This window comes from Cupressus sempervirens, chromosome 3, assembly GCF_028749045.1.
Source record: "Cupressus sempervirens isolate cs-2001-9-10 chromosome 3, ASM2874904v1, whole genome shotgun sequence".
NCBI classification, from domain to species: Eukaryota; Viridiplantae; Streptophyta; class Pinopsida; order Cupressales; family Cupressaceae; genus Cupressus; species Cupressus sempervirens.
In genome coordinates this window covers 807057991-807080309 of record NC_143120.1, presented here as the reverse complement: position 1 = coordinate 807080309, position 22319 = coordinate 807057991, and the positions used below count along the sequence as shown (strand labels likewise).

General features: G+C 33.2%; 1 long non-coding RNA gene across 1 annotated transcript; it reads right to left on the bottom strand.

Moving 5' to 3' along the window:
- Positions 1-9989: 9989 nt before the first annotated feature.
- Positions 9990-21836, bottom strand: LOC149569263 (uncharacterized). The gene is made up of 4 exons (XR_016361740.1): positions 21469-21836; positions 16628-16722; positions 16362-16431; positions 9990-10108 (listed from the first exon to the last, which is right to left on the bottom strand). It is a non-coding gene; the product is annotated as an uncharacterized LOC149569263 (long non-coding RNA).
- Between the last annotated feature and the right edge of the window lie 483 nt (positions 21837-22319).

Genomic DNA, 22319 nt, shown 5'->3' with positions numbered 1-22319 from the left:
GTACTTTCATGTCTATTCCGAGGTTACACATGTTGAAAATTGAAACCTAGATAACTACATTATAAAAGTTGATAAAGGAAATGATCTTCGGGTTACATAGTATGAAAGCAAGAGAAAAGATCACATTTTATTCAACTAGCTCTTATATGCGTCAACTATTGAGACTGTATCACCATTTGCATAGTGTTGGTCATAGTAGATCTCCCTAATGAAAGTGCATAGCCCCTCCAACTCAGTGCAACCATTCAAAAGTTGTATCACATCCATTTCTTCCACATGAGGCAAAGAGAGACAATTTAGTTTGAAGTTAGTCAAAATGTCATGGTAGCTACTTGAAATAGTCGAAGATAAGCTATGTACATTAGTTGCTAAAATTTTTGGCTTTTTTGCAGAGCTACTTGCTTCTCCTATGGAAGAATTTATTGCAAGTCCATGCAAGGGCTTGTTGATACTCTTTGTTGAATCCCCACTTGAAATTTTGATGATCTCTTTGCTATTTGCAATTGTTGCCATTTCCTGAGAGGAGGGAGCATAAATTTTGTATGAGTTCAAAGTGGATTGTACATGGAATGTTCTTCTATTTTACATTGATTTTTGCTATCTTCAATTCATACATGGGGCTTTTCTAATGACTAATTGTATTTGTGCTATTTATAAGCAAGGGATTCCAATCAATGTTTAAATGCTCCTATACTTGTGTATACTTTTGTATGCAAATTTTCTAACCCAAAAAAAATGTATTTTGTTTATTTACATTGTTTATTAGCAAGATTTTGTTATACTTGAAATATGGCGAGGGAGAGATTTAGAGGAAAATATAGTTATAGAAAGAGGTGAAATGATAGAGATAAAAGTTATATATAACTCAAACTATTTATAAATTATATTAAATAAATAATGTCACCTATCTATAAAAGATTTTTTTTTTTTAAACTTCAAATGTACCAATATTTTAGTCTCTATTCATTTTTTAGAGGTAAAATTAATAAATTTGGTTCGTCAAGTGTGTGTATATTTAAGGCATCAAATAAAACACAAAATCAAAATAAAAGAAACCTTAGATATTTTAGAAAAAAACATAGTAATGCAAAAGATAATTAAAAAAGACAAGCCATACATACTTATTAGAAAGAGTGAATGATTGCGTTAAAATGGGTGAAAAAAATTATGTGGCCATAGAAGTTTTAATGGTCATCCATAGTTCTCAAAAATTGTGGACCACTGATTTCTAACATCTAATGAATAGAGAGAGAGAGAGAGAGAGAGAGAGAGAGAGAGAGAGAGAGAGAGAGAGAGAGAGAGAGAGAGAGAGAACTAACAATTTATACCACTATACTACCCATTATGTAAATCCTATCCATTGGTTATTTATTTGAGAATAATTTTTTCTTCACTATCTATAATGAATAAATAACTAGGAAATTGAGAAATAGCAAAAAAACAATAATATTTATATCATAAATTAAGTAAGAACATTAAAGTATAAACTAATAATAATATGATTATATGTAAACATTTATGGAAAATAAATTTAAATTAAATAATGATTAAAATTAACCTTAATATACATATTAATTATCCTTATTTTATTTTAATCAACGAGAATTTATTAATGTACTAAATCTAAAACTATTAATACTTTAAGTTTTAACCATAGATGGTTTAGTGAAAAGGGTTTACAAGCTTTCTTACAAATCCAATGGCATGTAAAGCTATTTTTTCATTTAATTAATTAGTGACATCCTCTACCTACACAATCTTTAATGTAATATTTTCAAAGAAAATTAAATTTGTCGTCAATTTAATGTTGGTGTAGAATAGTGTTTGTTTTAATATAGACAAACATGGATTATTAGTAGGGTGCAAGCTATATTTTGTATGTAATGTAATGCAGATGGAAGCTTCAAGTAATTCATATAGAAAAATGATACGAACACATTGGTTATGTCAAAAAATAAATTTTTTGATTCTTTTCACTTACATTGTATAGAGAACACAATAGTAATGATTACCTTGCTTTGGAACAAAGAGTCCTAACAAATCTAGAGAGCATAACTAATAACAAAGAGATTTGGGTAAGAAGATATAGATAGGGACAAAGGGAGGTGTTGATTTTATGGCAAGACACAACGTACTTTAATGAGAAATTTCAATACTAAATTCAATATTTATAAATGTATCGAAAATGTCGTGATATATGTGATAGAGATAGAAAAGGAAAATTTTGAAGGAACCAATATGTTATATGTATGTGTTAAATAGAAAGTTAAGATTGCACACATAAGAGTAGGATATGATAAGGCACCTAAATACATGTTCTGTTAGTGCTAGAGAAAGAAACACATCTTATTTTTTGGCAAGACTTGTACCTTTTTTCTTTAAACTTGTGAAAAACAACAAACATAGTATTGCAATAGAAATTTTTTAATATGTATATGTAATTGTATAGAAAAATATTTAATTGCAAAGGTTGGCCACATTTTAGGACTATAATAATAATAATGATTTATGTCTCTTCTCCTCCAAAATAATTTACTTTGATACTAAGTTGAAACAGAAACTGATAATTCATAATTCATAAGTTTGGAGCAGTTTGAAATAAGAATTTTGTATCTAGAAAATAGAATTTGCATTGCTTTGTACTACTCAGGATTTCATTGAGTTTGACTGGAATTCTAAATTATGTTTAACATTCTAAGAACTAAGTCTAATATATTTATGCTAATCAACAAACTATTGCTTAAATCATTTACCAATCAAATTCCATGCTCTCAAAAGCATTACATTGAGTTATGCATTATGAACTATAGAACAGGGCAGAAAAAATGGCCTAATTTCTTTATCTCAAAACTACATAATAACTAGTTTTGTATACCTTGTTTTCCAGAAGTGAGAACAAAATTGATCGAATGTTGTTTCTTAATTAGATTTTCAAATCGTCTTTCATAGTCAACAATGAAAATGGTAGAGATAACAATATCCAAGTACAAAACCCTCCTATAGGGAAAGATAATCAATGACCGGCAAAATGATAAATTGCAAAAAGCTCCAAGGTTAAGCTCCAAATTAAACACAAAGGAAGAAATGAATCTTTTTTTAGATGAAGTTCATTGTAATTAGTCACAAGATTTGAATGGCCTTATTTATTATCATCTTCCTCCTTTCTCATGCTTGCCCAACTACTCATTCACTACGTCACTACTACATAGAGGGGGGTTTAAAGACATTTTTTTGAGACAATTTCTTTATCAATTGTCTTAATTGGGGACAATAAAAAAGTTGTGTATCATCTCAAATATTGTCTTTAACCGAGTGTCTTAAAATATGTTTTAAAATATTGTCTCTATTAAGACAATATGAAACAAAAATAATTGTCTTTTAGAGACAATATTTATTTAATACCAACTATTGTCTTTTGAGAGACTATAGCTAAAGCAATGTTTATAAGAACAGTTTGATCTTATTTTTTAAATACAATAAAATTATTCTTAATATAGAGTATCAATTTTGTTAGGGCATGATGGAATCAAACCATCATCCTTCCACTTATGAAACAAGTGCTCTTCCATTGAGCTAATGCCCTTTAAACATTAAAGATATATTTCTAGAAACTACACGATTAGTGAAATATGAAAAGTAACTCATCTTTTGTATTATAATTGTATACCATTGAAAAATATCAATAATACACATTGTAATTATTTTGATGGTCATTAACTTTGAAAAATGAAATTTCTAAAACTATTAAATAACCACACTACCTGAATTAACAATTTAATATTGTATAAAATATCCATTGTAAATTTCAGTAACATAAGTACAGAATTATATTCAGCTTACAAAAATTTCTACCAAACAAATAAAAATTTACATATATCAATTAGCTACAGTTGTACAAGTCATTTCCGTACACTAGAGTTTCTTCCTGTCAAGAACTACAAACTAAAAGCCTTATAAATGCAATAATGCAAATGATTAGACAAAAAATATCAATCTTACCATGTCTTTTCTGAAGTTGATGTTGAGATATTTGATTTTTGAAATAATTCCATTGAAAGCTTTACCTCTATCCTCAAATTCAAGGAAGGATAAAATTGTCATAAATGATATCTTTAGAGCATATGCAATGCAATCTGTGGACAAAGGAAGAGTCTCTTCACTGTGAAGCACTAAAATAATTTATAAATTGGCTATTTTACATCATTTCCAAACACCAACAATCATCCTCAACGTTACGTCAGTCATATAAGTTGTTGTTGCAGTATTGTGGAAGATTTTCATCAATAATATAAGGTTTTTGTGAGTATTCTGAAGGTTACATCAGTCATAGAAGGTGTTGTATTAGTATCATAAAAATCAAAATTTATATAAACTTTATAGTGTTGTTCCAGCATTTTGGACGGTTGCAGCATCAATCATATAAGGTGTTGTTCTAGTATTCTAAAAGGTTATGTGAGTCAAAGTGCTGCTCTAGAGAACAAAATTTTATGTCACACATTGACGATATTATTTTAGGCTGAAATGAACAAACAAGTGTGAAACTCTATTTATTACTAATTAGAACTTTCTTGAAACACTGTATTGCTTCTATTCCTACTATTTATCTTATTGGTTTTTATCATTTTGACCTATACTAAGAGTAGGAGGTTGTAGTGGAAAGAAATAAAATTCACTATCATATTGTGTTGTTTGAGTGAAGGATACCTTGGAATATAGAGACAAACTAGAAAGTCATAGGCAAGAGTAAGGGTAGATCTAGGGCATCTTAGCTATGAACATTACTAGGGGTTGCTTTTCTCCATGCTCCTAGAATCCACATATTTTTTTATTCTCTCATATAGATCCACCACTGGTCCTGTTGTTTTATTCTACTACAGGGTTAGGAACAATAAGTTAATAATAGCACTGGGAATAAAATTTGGATGTGCATTGGATTGAAAACATTCAACGCTTTGAATAAATATCCTGGAGTTGGTGAAGCCTCCTTGATTGGAGAAATGGCCAACCCTGCTATAGTGCTCTACTAGGTCTTTGCATTACCAATTTGCGAATCCCTCCAAAGTGCAATGCTCCAATATTGACCTTGTTTATTCAAAGCTTTGATATTTTCCCTTGTACAATTCAAGATCTGTCAACTATTTCTCATGAACATGTGCATTTTAGACTCTTCCCACCATGCTCTTTGTAATGAATTTGTGACGCAATGTGTAATCCAATAGGAAGGTAATCTTGATAGGATTGAAGAACATTGGATGATTTGCGATATGAAATCTTGCCAATCATGCAATAAACTTTCTAGTAGTTAGGTCATTGCTTGGCACAACCTTGAGTATACAAATGCTAGATTGCTTTCCAAGTTGTCACTTGTATTTTGGGATCAGGATGATCCCTATGAAATGAGGGGTGATCACTTCTTCCTTGCTAGAGGCAATTATAAGCTGATTCAGACTACGACAGAGGACGTTCCAATTTTCTTTTGAAAGAGATGTACATGAGATAAGATATGGTATTAATGGTGTTTGTGTAGCAACTCTGGGTCAATTTGTTGAAGCAAATGCAGTTATGTGTATAGTGTCACTGGGGGATTTTAAATGTGGTTCACTAAATTTTTTTCCACTGTTGCATTTTAAAAAAGTGGAAGCTATTAAGAGATTAAGGTTTAGACTACTACAAAAGGTTGCTTTGCTCTTTACTTATGTATGTTGGGAAGCTGATCTTGATACATTTAGCAGGGTTAATATTTTTGCTCTATAGTTATGTGTCTATATTTGGAGGGACACTTCTGATTGCTCTTGTAGTTGGAGAAGCTGCAAGAAACTTTGAGAGCATTCCTGCAACAGATTCTCTTTATCTTGTGCTTCAAATTATGAGAGGCGTGACCTAGGCTATTAAGACTTTCATAACTATCTATGTCAATTTTAGGGATAATTGTTGATTCTAAATGTTGTATAATTCCACTCAGGTATTTATGGCCCAAATGTAGTTAATGTACCCAATCCCATTCAAATAGTGTGTACAAGATGGGGAAGTGATCCTCTCTATTTTGGTTCATGTTCTCATGTTGTTGTTGGGGCATTTGACAGTGACTGTGATAATCTAAGAGAAAGTGTTGGAGATGTTTGAGTTTTCTGTATTGGGAGGCCCCTAGTCGTAAATACTCATTGATAGGGAGGTTGATGAATCAATCATTGATTCATGCTGTATGTCTTCTTGAAAGACTTAGGGTGTCTTTCCCACACCACTTGTCACCTATAGGACCTTAATTATCTAATGATCCCCTGGTCTCTCTAGCCAACCCATCTACCAAGAAAGATTCATGAATCAAGTCAAAACTTGATGCATTCTTGCTTCACTCACCATAACCATAAAAGCAACATAAAGGCTCTTAACCTCCAAATATTGAACTAAGCCTTACAGAGGTGTGGAGGTATTGTAAAATACTTCAACTCAACCAAATAGGGGTGCTAGAAGTCCCATTTGATTCATCTTCCCACCTAATTTCATCATTTCTTCACAAATAGGCCTAAAAGGCTTTTAGCCCCCATTAGGTATCCTATAGCGAGAAAATGGGGATTTTCTCCAATCCTTCCAAAGTAACCCTACAAGTTTTCTTAGGATTCTTGGATCAGGTGCCACCCTCTCAAGGATTTTTGGGGCTCTTGGGGTCACTGCCTTCCGTATAGTACCCTGACTCAATTTGAGTGATTTTAGGGGGTTTTAGAGCTCTTAACTGGTTGTGCTGTAAGTTGAGAGGTGTAAGACCATCAATTGGATTGGTATGACCACACCCTCTTTATCAAGCCTTGGCAAGTCTCCCATCTTCAATTCCCAAGTGGAATCATGGCTCTAGCTATCCACCTCTGCAAGTTTTGTTGGTTTTACTTTGGTCTTCGCTAGCTGACTCACCATAGGCTCGCCTAGGGAAAGACTTTAAAAATTGCTCCCCTACATTTGAGGGTCCCTACTTCTGTACACATTATGTACATGGAATATACTCACTATTCCAAGAGCCTGTATAGAATGGACAGTGGGAAAGTGAGTAAGAACTCCATCTTTACCAACTACTTGAACAAAACTAGTGGCAGTACAAAACTAAAACAATTTCACAAAGGAATACAAACTTATCAAGATTCAAAACACCTACCTAATGCCACATACATTCAAGTAAAAAAAATATTCACAAGGTGCACAAGTTGCAAAACTAACTTTTTAACTCCTCACTACGTACTATCATAGAAAACAAGAAAATTGCTCATTAAATTGCTCCAAATGCTGATTGCTCACTTCATATGTCTCATCTCCATTTGGACCCCCAAGGAATTTCAAACACTATTTTAATATTATCAATTTCTATGATCTCGTGGCACAGCATAGAGGTTTAACAGTTATAAAAAAACAAGGAATGCATACCTTTGCATATGATCATTATAAGAATGACAAGAAAATTGAAGAAAGCCCTGTAGCCATAAAAAAACAAGTTCTACAAATCAAAAGATGACAATGGTCAGAATTGCATCTCAAAAGTAAATAAAGGAAACAATTAAAAAACTATTTTGAAATGTTTAAAATCACAGTCTTAAGATAAAGCTAAAATTTGTTCAGACTATTCCAATTTTGGCCCTTGACATTTCCAATATTTCCACATAGGTACCTTTTAAAAGGCTCTTTCCCGGGGACAACATTGTAACCTTGGGAATACATTGTGATAGCCATTATTGAGCTTCATGATATGTCAATAGTGACTGGATTGTAGGGAGATCCAAGTCTCCAATTTCAAATGTTCCTAAATAAATTCCAGTAGAATTGAGTTCCATATTGGAAGATAGTAATCAGGAAAAGAAGAATCCATTAATAGAAGTTTAGCTGCAAGATATCCAAAGAACAGGAGATGCGGGAACATAATCTAGATGAAAAATCCCCTTTGATTGACCACGATCAATAGTTCTATGAAAAAATTGTACAACACATCATTGTTCATCACATAACTTAAAATATGTTTGAGTGTAAATACTTCTTGAGAATTTTTTTGTTCTTCTAGTAATCTTGTGTATGATAAGAAACATTCCCCAAAATTAGTTTTTGAGGGCCAACAACACAATAGATAGTATCATGTGGTAATTTTACTTAATAATTAATTCCATTTTATTTAATTCAACCACTTCAATGATATATGCATGTATGAACTTAATTTCACCTTGTCTTGGATATAGCTCTAGTTCTCTTTTTGACAAGGCAGCTTTTTTGGACTCTATATGTTTAGCCCAAGTCAAGTCTTCCTACGTAAGAAGTCATGTATTTTGGACTCTATAAGCATAGAGGGAATCAAACTACCCCATTACAAGCACAAAAAAAAATCCAATTCACCATTTGTAGAGAAGATTGAACTTCTGGGAGCAAAAATTACTATTTAGTAATTCAGAGGTGTTAACGATAGACTTGATAAGGAAATCAGGTCCTCTCATTTAAGAACTTGGGGGGTGGCTATATTAAATTCCACATCATAGCAGGTAGAGGTTGAAAAATCCATCGAAAAATAATCAAACTAGACAAATATGGGCTGTTTAAACTTTGATTTTAAAGAAAATCATAATATTGGAGGCTTGTGAATTGCCATTCTGGGCATGAAATAAATTGTGTGTTAGGAAAATTACATCAAATTGAGGTTAATTACTATAGGATGAAGGTTGAAATTCATCATGCTTAGCAATTAAAATCAGAACTGTGTGATGATAGGCAAAGTGTAAAAGATCATCTTTCTTGTAGACCTATAGGTGTAGACTTAATATCTTCTAGCAGTAGCAAGGTATTCTAATTTTGGTACGACTTTCACATAGAATCCAATGTTGAGACCTGTAGGTGTAGACTTAATATCTTCCAGCAGCAGCAAGGTATTTTAATTTTGGTACGACTTTCACATAGAATCCAATGTTGAGGGAACATAGTTCAGTAAGTTTCAGCTTAATATCAGAGAGTAGTGAAACTTTGAGGTCATCTAAGGATAATACATATGAAAACACAAACCATGTGCCTAGTACACAAGACATAGTAACTTTAGTGGATCGTGTATTTAATAGTCAGTTGTGTAGCACAATTTACTACTACAATTATGGTCATCCTTCAAGGGTTTATGAACTATTTTTTGGCTTACAACTGCAAATTACAACTAAACAAACACCTCAAAAGGCCTTTCTGCCCTGTTATAGAGGCTTGTCATCTCCCAAACCAAACTTAAACAATAAGGCTAAAACCATTGAGAATGGAAATGTTGTTGGGAAATGAAGATTAGGCATTTTTTATGCTAAAGAAAATGTATCTTCTCAGGAAATCTTAGCATATTGTGGCAAAGAGAAATTCATTTATCAGCAATGTAAGCATCCCAGTATCATCCGCAGTCAATATTGATGTAACAATGTAACCAGTAAGGAGAGGCATAGTTGACATAGTACCAGTCCAAATGGTGACATCAGTTGAGGCAGAAACGGTGTTTTCATGCAGTGTGGTTGTGAAATAAATTACCATATTAGCCAATATCCCACCATAAACCAGCCTCTCACATAACTCATACCCTGTTTAATCCAAACATTGACCAAAATTATATCATGAAGAAACAATATTCTTGAGCTTAACAAATACTTAGATTGTGAATAAATAGTAGAGATAAATTGTAACAGCAATAAATTTAAACAAATATTTGATTCAATCAAATCAAATTATAAAATTTTCTTAATCTCATGATCAGATCAGCTGATCGTAGAGATTAGAGATGAATAATGCATCACAGTTGCCTTTATAAATAAATGTCTTCAACAAATGTGAGAGCAAGAACAAAAAAAAGAAATCTCATATATGTTCATTCAAAAAATGAAGATCATATAATCCATTTGTAACCTCATGGAATTCATCCAACACTGTGAAACCACCTCTCATGTGAAGCATCTACAAAGTGCAGAAATTAATAAATGAACAAATTGAATCCACACATACCCACTATAAAATAACATACCTTCAATGAAATGTTTTTCGTCTCTTCTTTCATGGATCTTCTTTCTTTGCTAACCCTTGGATTAAATTTGGTTTGTAGTAAAAACTAGCACAACATAAAGGGCTCCTGCAAGGGAGCAGAGATTATAATTATAAAATGGTTTTTAATACAATAATGAGCCGAATCAAATATTCATTCCATTGTAGGTGGGAACATGATTAAACAAGTCTTGATGATAAATATGACTCTAATGCTTTCCAAAATTCAATGTCGCTCACAGATAAACAAGGTTGAAGAAAACAAGAATAAAATAGCATGAAGACTCTTAGTTAACCCCTTCCCCTTACAGAGCTATCCTGGGAAAAACATTGCTAACCAAAGCCCCCCAAAAGAGGTATCATTATATATGCTAATGTTAAAAATAAACTATGATTTGGTCCTCGTAAAGAGCATGTGTGCTCCAAAGGACAAATGAATGATAAACATTGCATTGGTTGTCAACCCACCCATCAATATCATTATAAGTTGATAGTATATTGTCCATCCAATATTATAACTCCTTGTTGATTCAAGAGATAGACCAGTGGGTTTTAATATAAGATCATTGTATATTCTATGATTTAATTTTTATTTTGTGTAGTCATTTTTTAGTCCTTGTATTAAGGTTTTCATTCTATCAATAAAAAAGTTTAGGTTCTATCACTCTCTTATTCACTATTTTTTTAATTGTGATTCAACTTTTATTGTATATTTTTAGTTAATCTTCTAGTTTCTTTTCCTGTCAAAATAACAATAATTACTAAAATAATATTCTATGGAACTAAACTATTTAGATTTGAACTAAATCACAATATTAATCACTAAAAGCAATAATTAAAAGATATATATATAAACAAATAACAACAAATTTGAGGTTTCATGACAAGTGTTTGACTATATTCGATGACCCTTAAAGCAGCAAGTTAAGGGCACCTTAGCAAGGGATATTACAGCCATGGAGGTAGAGCCAACTCAATCTAAAGGGCCCCTTCAAGTTAATCAAGAAAAAGTGGATGTTAACATGGATGAAATGAGAGCTACACAAATATAAAGAAAAATGAAGAAATAGATCTAGGAGATCTTGATCTAAATAAGATTGTAGTGATCTGTGACAAGAAAGGGGTGCCAAGCATTCTCGGAGAACACCAAGTAAAGAATGAAAAAACAACCTCTACCATGAGGAGCTGAAGAAAGTGGGCTTGAAACAAGAAAATGGTGAGACATCTAAATTGGGGATGAAAGCTATATAATATTTGACCAATACAATCCCAAATGATGCAACAAGAAACAAGGTTGGAGATCTACCCAACAGCTCCTCCAAGAACTCAGGGCCATATTAATACATGAAGGATAAGTAAGGGCACTTGTCCTCCCCCCTCTACTATTTCATAGAATATGTGAGGCCTCAATGAATCCTTAAAGCATAGAATCCTTGAAAATAGAATCGTGGAGGATAAAACTAAAATTGTTACTCTCCAAGAAACAAAATTGTATTTTGTATTGAACCACCCATCTCCAAAAGTAGTGTTGGCAAGGATATGACAGCATAGAAATTGTAGCAAGAGGTATGCTTATCCTACAGAACACACAACAAATTAGCCTTCTCCAAGCAATATCTACTCGACACACTCTTTCAGCAGTAGTTCAGATCATTGGCTCTGTAGACACCATCGACCTAATGAATATTTATGGCCCACACCATTTGGATGAAAAAGTTTACATGCTAGACTCCTTCCAGGTCATCAACTCACCACTAACCTACACATATTAGATAGTGACTAAGGATTTCAATATGATCACTATCCTTGAAGAAAAGAAGGGAGGCATAAGATGCTTGGACAGAGATTCTAAAGCCTTTCTCCACACTATACAAAGGATTAATCTACTACATATTGAGACTTACAATGGAGTGTTTATATGGAACAAAAAGAGAGAAGGGGATTACGAAACTGCCTCCAAGTTAGATTGATTCCAAATTATAAATAAAAGACTTATATACCTTTTCTTCTATAGCATTTCATAAAGCCTCCAACAATGTAGTCATGGTTGTCCTTTCAGACTTTGGAAAATTTATACGAGAAGTCCCATTTAAGCTTTAACCACTATATTTTAAATGAATCATCTAGATAACTCTGAACCAAAACCTAATAAAATGACCAAACAATAGGGTTATAAACTTTGAAATGTTCCACAAACTTATAGGATGACTAAAAAGTATGAAGGATCCATCATGTACTTGAAATGATAGACATTGATCAAAGAGTCACAAGGCCCTGCCCAAGGGATATTGTGTAGCCATTAAACACTTGGGGGTTAGAAAATCAAGCATAAAGAGTAGACAGATGCGAATTACAAACACACAAATAGCTTTCACACCATATCATTATACCTTGATACAAATTAGAAGACTTTACTAAATAAATTTTTATACTTCTCATCTAAATCAAACTGCATTACTACGTATTCTTATAAAAAGTAATAAAACAAAAAATAGGACAATATAATATCTTTTATACCAAAGCATCACCATACTTCCCACAATAGCTTAATTTTACTACCTTGTCAAACTTGTGTAGCTATTTTTCACAGAGAACATCAAAATGATGCAATCATTCTTCTATCCATAAATACAATTGTTAGACATAAAATGTGAGTAAATTTAATGATCATCCAACCAAACACGATTGATAGGACAAACACAAACTCTGAGTACACGATATATTAGAAAAGAGAGATTCAATTTTACCATATCAAGTTGGTCTCCATAATCATGGTTGTATCACCAGTCATTCATAACGAGATATAATATTGAACACAGTAGCAAGAAGACTTTTCTAATAGGTCTCTCTCAAAAAAGTGTGACATGTCAGTAGTTTTTTGCCAAAGAGAGGGAATAAGAGGGTGCACATATATATATATATATATATATATATTCTCAACTGCTGCCACCAATCAGGACAACTCGAAAAGTGCATACAACCACTAGAATTATTTGTAACCTCTATTTGTCAAGCTTTTCTGGTTGTGGTTTGCTCCAAGAATGTCATAAAGAGGCTGTACAAAAAATCGTCTGCAAGATTTGATGACGAACCTCATAAATTTTGTAAAGAGAAAATTAATTTTTAATGGGTTTGAATATAAGAAGTTGAATTGCAACATCAAGTTCTGGAATCTTGAACCAAGCATGAGTATTTTGGCTTGCTACTAAAAGAGCTGAAGCTGGGGAAAATGCACTTGAACAATTTGCTATAATGTCACAAAAAAATCGTCAAGTGCATGTAGTCTTAATGAGGGTTGTCTATAAATAAGCCTTGCATATATAACAACCTTGACTATAAAATTTGTGGCTATCTATGGTGGATGCTTCCAATATAAAATATATTGTTGACTGGGAAAATTTTGCGGTATTCTAGACGTAATCTTAGCAACATTATTAACCCATATTCCTCAGCAAGTCCCTACATACTTCTGTGAGGAAATACTACTAGTTGATGGAGGTTTTTGAAGTGTTATCTATTAAGGTCAATGTGTAGCTTCAGAAGCCATAGACAACCTGAGTTAAGTTGGAGATTAGGGATGATCAAAGTTGTGCAGGATCATACGATTGCATAAATTATTATGTGCTTCTTTGGCCCAAAATATATGCACTATGGCCCAAAAAAAATTGTGAATTGTTGTAAAAGCAAGGGCACTTACTAGGCCATGAAAGGATTCTAATAGTCCCTATATAAATAGGTAAGTTCATATTTTTTTGGTAATCTTAGGGACCATGATCGAGATCCCTTTTTTCCATGGTCATCAACAAACCCATGTTGTCTTAATTGATTCAATTCTTCAAAATATCTCCCAAGGCGCTTTTGGTCAAAGCTTTCAATGAGCTTTTGGGTGTCCATGCTTATATTTGGGTGACCTTCAATTATGATACCATGATCCCACAAATCAGGTGTGATTCCTTTGAAGTGTAGGATAGCAAATTTAATGGTGTCTTCTTTGGTCACTACGCTAAGCGAAAAGCAACTAACATTTGGACCCAAAAGAAAGTGTTGTTTATCCTAATAATCTTGATTTGGCTTGCACCTTCCCCTCCTAGATGTGATTCTTGTGTGAGCATCACACAAATCCCTAAATGAAATATTTCTTCAAATTTCTTGACCTGAATTGGAATGAGTTGTCACATCCATTAAAATCATTTTCAAGTAGGTTACTTCTTCTCTGAGTAAGAATGTTGGTCTACTTAACCTAGGTGTTGATCTTTGAACATCCTCTAGTGATTTTCCAAGTGGTTAGAGATTACATCACTCCCATTATTTTTTGTTTATCTAAGAGTACTAATTGTGTTGTTCGTATTTTGAAGGGTTTGTAGGAGTAACTAGGTTTTCTTAACAAAAACTTTCATTGTTCTTTTGTTTTATTCCATGAAAGCCCTCAAATTCTCTCCCAACTGTCCACCCATTGTATTATTTTAAATAGAATTATTACCTACTACAAGTTTCCTTCTTTCTTTCATATGCCCTTTAAGTCCTTTGGATTGATTGCATCAACTACTTCCCTTAATCATCAAGTTGGCAAGATCAAAACTCTAATACTCTTGTGATTTCCCTCCTCCCTCTTAAAGCTCCACTCATAATTTTCCCAACAAAACAATTCGAACTCAAGTTTCGAGAACATAATTTAATTTCAAATTTTACTCTACATAGATATTGTTAGTCATAAAACAAAATTTTCAACATTACATATATAATAAAATCAAATGACTATTAAGAAAATTTCCCTTTGAGACTAAATTTAGGAATTTGAGGAAATGTATGCCAACCATAGTTTCTAGGAGAAATTTCCTTGTACTACAAGAGTACACCTTACTCCATCTATTGCATGTTGGCATAGTTTGAGGAAAACTCTCAAGACCAAGGGCACTTATCTGCTCCCTAGCCTGTGAAATCCATTGTAAGTAGGTATATTTGAGAAATTCCCAAAGCCCAAGGGGACTCATTTTCCCTTTAGCCCATGGTGTTTGGTAGGATCATAACTCAACTGCATACCTAAAGCCACCTTGGTGATATCAAACACTCCTTGATCACCACCCAACCCATTAGTGTTGTATCACAAAGTGGTGCACTAAATAAGATGTCCAAGGATTTCCTTCCTTAACAAGCCTTGGAGGACTCATTTGCCTCCCAACCCACAAACTTGAAACTCATGGCAGCATGCCTGCTACAAATCAAGACAACTCTCCCACCACCCATGACTCAAAAGGCTAGAAACACCTTCCTATCTGCAATTCTCGACTACAATTAGTTTACAGTTATAAAATTGAATATAATCATCCAAGATTGTTTATTCATAAATCAGAATAACATATTATACAACTACATGCAGTAATTTATTATTTTTATTTTTATTTAAAGTTGGAATAATAGTTATATTCTAATAACCTTTAAAATATTTCACAAATTTTTGTGAACACTATGTGACATGCAATTATCCTGAAGCTAATAATTCTATCTAAAAGACTTCAACAAAACATATGTAACATGCTGCAAATCAAGTAGTTCACATGTTGAATGCTCTCTCAATCCTGAGAAAGCATAGACAATCGTTGCACTCATCAAAGAGAGAATAAAGCACAAAATAAAATATTTCTCCATGAGATTGAGCACATAGATTGCTATATGGCCAATAAATAACCACTGATGAAAATGCTAACAAATAAAGAGCAACACAAATTTTTTCAACAGAATAAGAATTGAGAACACAACCAAAAAAAATCTCCAGACAAGTGAGATAAATAAATAACGAAAAAATATATTGTAAAGCAAATTGATAACAAACACATAATTCTTTAGCTTGAAAACATGGTAGCCGAACTAAGAAAGGTTTGCAAGCCAATCTATCCTTTCTTTTCATTCCCTACAACAGGTGGAATAACCATTAGTTCATGAATATGCAAATTCAAAACCCAATGAAAAATTGGTCAATAACTGAATTTGGATATATTTGATATTTCTTTACCATATGCTAAAGGGCACTCCTATGGTCCACATTGTATGTAAATTAACACAAGAACATTTTTTCCTATTGACAATGACCTCTGACATCAACACAGTATAAAGTTTTAATCAAACTTGTAGAATCTCTTTGTAGACAAACTTCTTGATTTATTTCTACAATTTGGTGCAATGATATGGCTATAGTTGCACATAGATGACTTAAAACAAAACAGAAAGCAAGAACATGATCCAAATAAATTATAGTGCACCAAGTCATCATTAAATTGCAACATCTATAGTTTAGTTAAGGTTTAAAATGCAATTCAAAGATGTAATTTGAAATAAATGCATACCTCAAAGTCCAAAAAAGCAACTGGCATTCCACCTTTTGTCTTCATTTTCATCATCTTCAAGCCCTTCAACCTATTCAAGTAAAAATAAAAAATATAGAATTAGAACTTTGGACTTTAATAGTGCAAAAACAAAATGTGCAATCCATGACAGGCCAAAATGAAAACATTGAGTTGACATTTGAAAATTATCAGGGTATACACAAATAATCCATTATCATGCTCCCACAATAACAAGTCTAATAACTTTCCAAGTCACTAGAAATTACCTCGAAAGTACATAACCCAATTCTGCCTCAGTGCAAGTTGGACCTAAGTTAGCAACAAACAGAGTTGAGCAAGCTAGATTGGCCCCAGGTTGTCCCTGTAAAACCCACCATTATGATTCCTGAGTATTATCCAACATTGTCCTTAAAAAAAAAAAAAATGAAAAGATTCTAATGAGCCAAATCACATAATCTAACTTAGTCTTGAGATGTAACGTACATAAAAATTGAAAACTTTTATGGTTACAAAATCAAAATGCAATCCAAAATGGCAGTCCCTAGACATTTTAGAAACAAAAACAACATACAATGGCTAATTTTTAATTTAAAAATGTCTCTCTTGAAAAACACATCTATGTTTGTAGCAAACAATACAGCCTAAACTTAAGGCAATGAATTTAACTGCTCTGATATGCACTTTGCATCTCCATTTCCATCATTCAGCTACCTATTCTTCCATTTCACTAAAGTTTAAAAATACACCCCATGGTATTAAGAGGACTCGCTGTCAATGGGGAGGCAATGGCCCCCTCAAGAAGTTCACACTCAGGCAACCTTGGAATGATAAAGAACTTCTAGGCAGCAGTAGGTTAAGAATAAAACCATATGTACAAGAAGATTATGTTTTTCATCTTCCACTAGACTAATCAAGTCATATCCAAGCTGAACATCACATTTTAAAAAGCATATGGTAATTATCTTCAAAAGCAACCCCTATCAAGATCTCCTATTTCGATGGTGAAAATGGAAAACTGTATTGTCATATATAGATCACCAAAGAATGCACTCTAACATATTAATTGAATCATTTTCCTGAAAATTGCCAGATTCTAAGTTGAAGAAAAGTGGTAGCCAAGCAGATCTGGTAATTTACTGATAATTTCCCTTGCTACTTTTTCTTCTAGATTTCAGACAGACTTCAACGACGTCTTACTTTTTCTAAACATAACAAGTGGTATTTATAGAACATTAGATTTTTGTTTACAACAATAAAAATCTTTCCAAAAAATAGTGCTAGTATGCATAAATATATTTTGCTCTATAAATATTCAGAGTCTTTATATCAGATTAGGGTAGTCTGACCTAAGCTCCCCAAAAAGCTAGACATTCTCAATTAGGCAAGATAGTGTTAGTCTAAGTCTAGATCAACGACATTCAAGGAAATCATTATAGATATGGGAGCCATATAATAGAAGCAACATCTAGATTATGAGAACATTCCTAGTTCTCTTGAGTGGTGACACTTGGCAAGGGTGCATCTGGTCTTCCATGTGATCACTAGGATAACCTTAAAGTGATTCCAATGGTAAATGATCAAATATTAGGCACCACCATTAAGACCCTAAAACTGCATAATGTGCAAGTGGATATCAGTCAAAAGTACAAATTTCAAGAATCCTAGAATAAAGGAAAGGGTGAGAATAAATCTTTAAAATACTTCCATCCTATTGGTGTGTATGAGTGTTTAACATTGTTAATTCACCATCTCAATTCTATTCACACTAGCTATTTAAATTTTACTTAGTGTAAGAGAGAATAGTTACACCTTCATGTCTCAATCACAATGTCTTAACTCAGTGTGCATAAGAGGGGGCTCTCTTTTTATTCTCAATCATCCTAATCTATTGTAATCCATTATCATTGAACTAACTTTGTATTTTTTGATAGAATAACATTACTGAACTAACTTTGTATTTTTTGATAGAATAGAATTACTCACTTACATTGGAACTCTTGTATGCTTTCATTGAGCTCCTAGATGTTGAAGATTGTAGCTGCGATAAAGATCTCTCTAATGTTAAGGAATGTTTATAATTTGTTTTGATGATTATTCGAGATGTGTTGAATGTTTATACATTGTATAAGGATGAGATTGTGATTCAAATCAGCTCATGTGGTGCAGGAGTTCCATTGCATACCAAAAGATCATGACGTACTAGGAGCAATTGGTAGAGCACAATGAAAATTTAATGTGAGATAAATGGTCTTTAACCAATCTAATTGGGAAAATTTAATCCTAAAATGTAATACAATACCATAAATATGCAAAAAGTTGTAATATTACCATACAAACCAAATAAGGTCTGAGGGACTATTTAAAATAGGGTGATATGATCATTAGAAGACCATCTTAATATAATAAGACCAAATGCAAATCATAAGGGATGTTAGTTAGGAATGTCGACAACTTGTTGTCAACTTGGTAACATAACTTAAACACTAATTAGACAAAACCTATCAGCAAGTTGCGTATGTGAGTAGATATGAGTAGTTGATTAGTTGATTACCAGAAAACACACATTTTAATGGCATGGAATGTTGATTCAAGGAGTGTGTTGAAAGTATGGTTGATGTAAGATAAGTTTGCAATAAATAAAATGTCATTCTTCATGTCCCCATTTTCTGTTCTCCAAACATTAGTGTGGATCATCATGTGTGGAAGATACATGGATGTTTTAAGAGCTTTTTGGGTATCGGACCATTTCATTTGGTACCTTATATCTGGAGATCTATTAGTTTGTTTGAAAACTAGTAGAACCCTTAACTGTGGTAACCATAGGTCTAAAATAATGTAGTTTTCCTTTTTTTGTGGTATAACGAAACACTCCACATGTGCACCAATGTTGGAGAGGATGACTATAAACTATTCAAGACTATGCAGGAAAACCATGCAATATTTGCCACATGATGTCCAATTGTGAAACTTTGACTGTGACAATCACAAAGTGGGAAGATTTTGGTTGTCATTGGGCGATTAGGGATTTTCCAACTATTAATAGATGAAGTGGGACTTAGAGACAGAGGAAGATCAAAGGAGAAGTATTTTCTATGATTGGAAGTGAGTGGTGGGGTTTGTAAGCCTTCAGATAAGGCCAGGGAAGTTCATTTGACAAGGTCAGTTGACCATTGAACATGACAACAGATTGGTCAGTTCTCTCTATTTTGTGTTTGCTAATATTACGTAGGGTATGTAAAGTGAGTTGAGTGTGGACAAGGCATGAGGAATGTGTAAACATAGTGTTCCAATATTGTGGATGGAAGTGACACAAAGATAAGGGTGTTAGATGTGACTGTCTAGATAATGTGCATTCAAGGAGTTGGAATATGTAACAGAGATACAGTCCAGGTTATCATGTGAGTTGACAGTAGTGGTTAGGCATGGTGAAAGTATAACTTATGGATGGAATATTAATTGGAAAGGTCAGAGAGAGATCCTAGATGGTTTAGGGAAGAGGATAGGGTGTGAACTTGTGAAGTAGGTTGATAGGTGAAGGATTGTGTGAGAGTAATCAGACTTGGGGAGATGCAAACACAAAAAAAGGGATTGTATGTGGTGACAATTAACTAGTGATGCAATCGGAGATAGACTCCGATCAGGTTTGGTGTTTGAATCACTCAAACAAATTTTGAATTAGGTTGTGACTATTTGGAGGAACCTTTCACAAGGAAAAGTGTGTATACATTACAAAAGGAAAGAGACCTTACTATCATAGATGGGATTGGAAGTCCTTATGGGTTTGAGTTGTTGACACTCTTCATCGGCATACAAATAAATGGATAACCAAATTCACAACAGTCAATGTGCTATAAAATATAAAGCTCATTTTTTAGAACCAACAGGTTTTTTCATATGCAAGTAAAATCAAATGAACAACAATATTCAAATCTATCAAAACAGTGAGAAAGTGAGATGCAACAACAATGAAATCAATGAATTTGAAAACTAGCTACAGCCAAACAAACCACCCATTAAATCATCTCCTAACCAAAGATTATGATGCAAACAAGTACTACAGAGCATATCATTTGTGATAATTCTAAGCAAGAAGCATATGTACCACACAAAGATAATAAATGAGCAGGGGCCTGCACTAAATCATATACATTTGAGAATTCTCCAACTCTGTAGTCTCATTTGTTGAGAAATCAAGTTCATAATTAGATTTTTGAAGCAAACTTACCAATCTTACATATTTTGTTTGCAAGTCTGGAATGGAGGCTAACAAGTCAAGAAAGGGGAGGGTGTTTTCACAGATTAATTATACACAACTACCAATTTTGAAATAGAAATTCTTATGGTTGATCTGGGCCATTGTGTAATGGATTGGCCAATGAAGAGGAGAAGTGGTGTATTGTTCAAGCCTAAGAACCGCTAAAAATTCTATTGTAGCCAGCGAAATATAATAGGTAATGATTTCTTCCTTGACCTCATTTGCTATAAAACATACTGAACTAAGTCATGTTAATCTAGGAATCACATTCTGTTTGAATTAGAGGAGCGCAATATTACTGTTGGAAGATTTCATGCTTCTCTAATGTTAACTTAACATATTTGTGCTAAATTAGATAGAAGAGTTTTGGAGAATATATAACTCCCACCATAAAATAAGGAACAAAAGTTTTAAACAACACACAATCTGTACCATAGGTTTTGTTGTGAGGCTAGATCCCTGGGCTAAAAGCCCTTTGAAGTAACCTTAAATAATGCAATTAAAATGAGGAATATGCTAGATGTATTTCGTGCCATAGCTTGCACAATATAATGCATTTAGAAGATGGAGGCCGGATCAATTTCAATGCATTCAAGTAATTTTAACTAGGTTTCTGAGTTTAATACTGAAAAAAATCATGCAATCCACACGAAAATGCTTGATGAGTCCAAACCCTAGGAGGATCCATGGTGCTGAGAGTTAAAAGGTAATGGATCATGTCAAAATAGTGCAAAACAATGTAAAACATACAATCTCAATGAAAACATTGAATGATCAAGATAGCCCACGGTAGGGCATAAAAAACAAACAAACCCCATGAAATATTTTTTGTAGCCGCAATAACTGTCTTACCTCAACGAACTGTGTTTGAGATCGTCCAAGGCTCTGAGTAGTCAATGGTTTCCAGCCCAAGCAAATCTTTCCGTTACATTGAAAACCCAAAATCCCAAAGAGCAGATTAATTTAAAAACCCAGAAAACTCTAATGCAAATATAGAGAAAACCGAGTGAAAAATATTAAACAAACAAAGATCTTTAGGGTATTTAGTAGCCTGTTTATTGTGCAGATCCGAATCGTTCCCATTGAAGACGCCGATGGCTGGGGCATGATGTATAGATCAGAATAAAAAGTGTGACATAAATCATGCAGAACTCGTCACGACTTGCTGTCATAGCCATCATAAACCTTCCTGCTTCTGTTCGGAGCTGTCGGTGATGCCCTGTTCAGAACTGCTGGTGAAGCCCTATTGAGAATGCTTAAACTCGTGGAGCGCCAGAAGTTTTGGAAACATAACAATTAGTCATTTTAGGAAAAGCCTTGACTTTACCTATTGTCTTTATTTAAAAAAATTGAAAAAGTAAAAGATAATTTAAATATGAAAAAATATGTTAAAGATGTAATTGATATTTTTTCTTTAACTACCGTCTTTAAATACTGTTGTATGTAGTAGTGCGTATTTTCTCACCACAATAACTGATAAGCATGACTTCGATCTTTCTCAATTTGTCTAGCAAATTGATGCTATCGACACTCATTACAACACTCAGTACAAATATATAAAGCTTATTGCATAAAAGAAACCTAATCAATTGCTAGAAGATAACCACGTGAATTGCATAATACATTCCAATCAAAACTAAACAAACTATGGCGAATCCCGATTACGAAATTACAAAAAACATGAAGGGGAAGAAATAGATGGC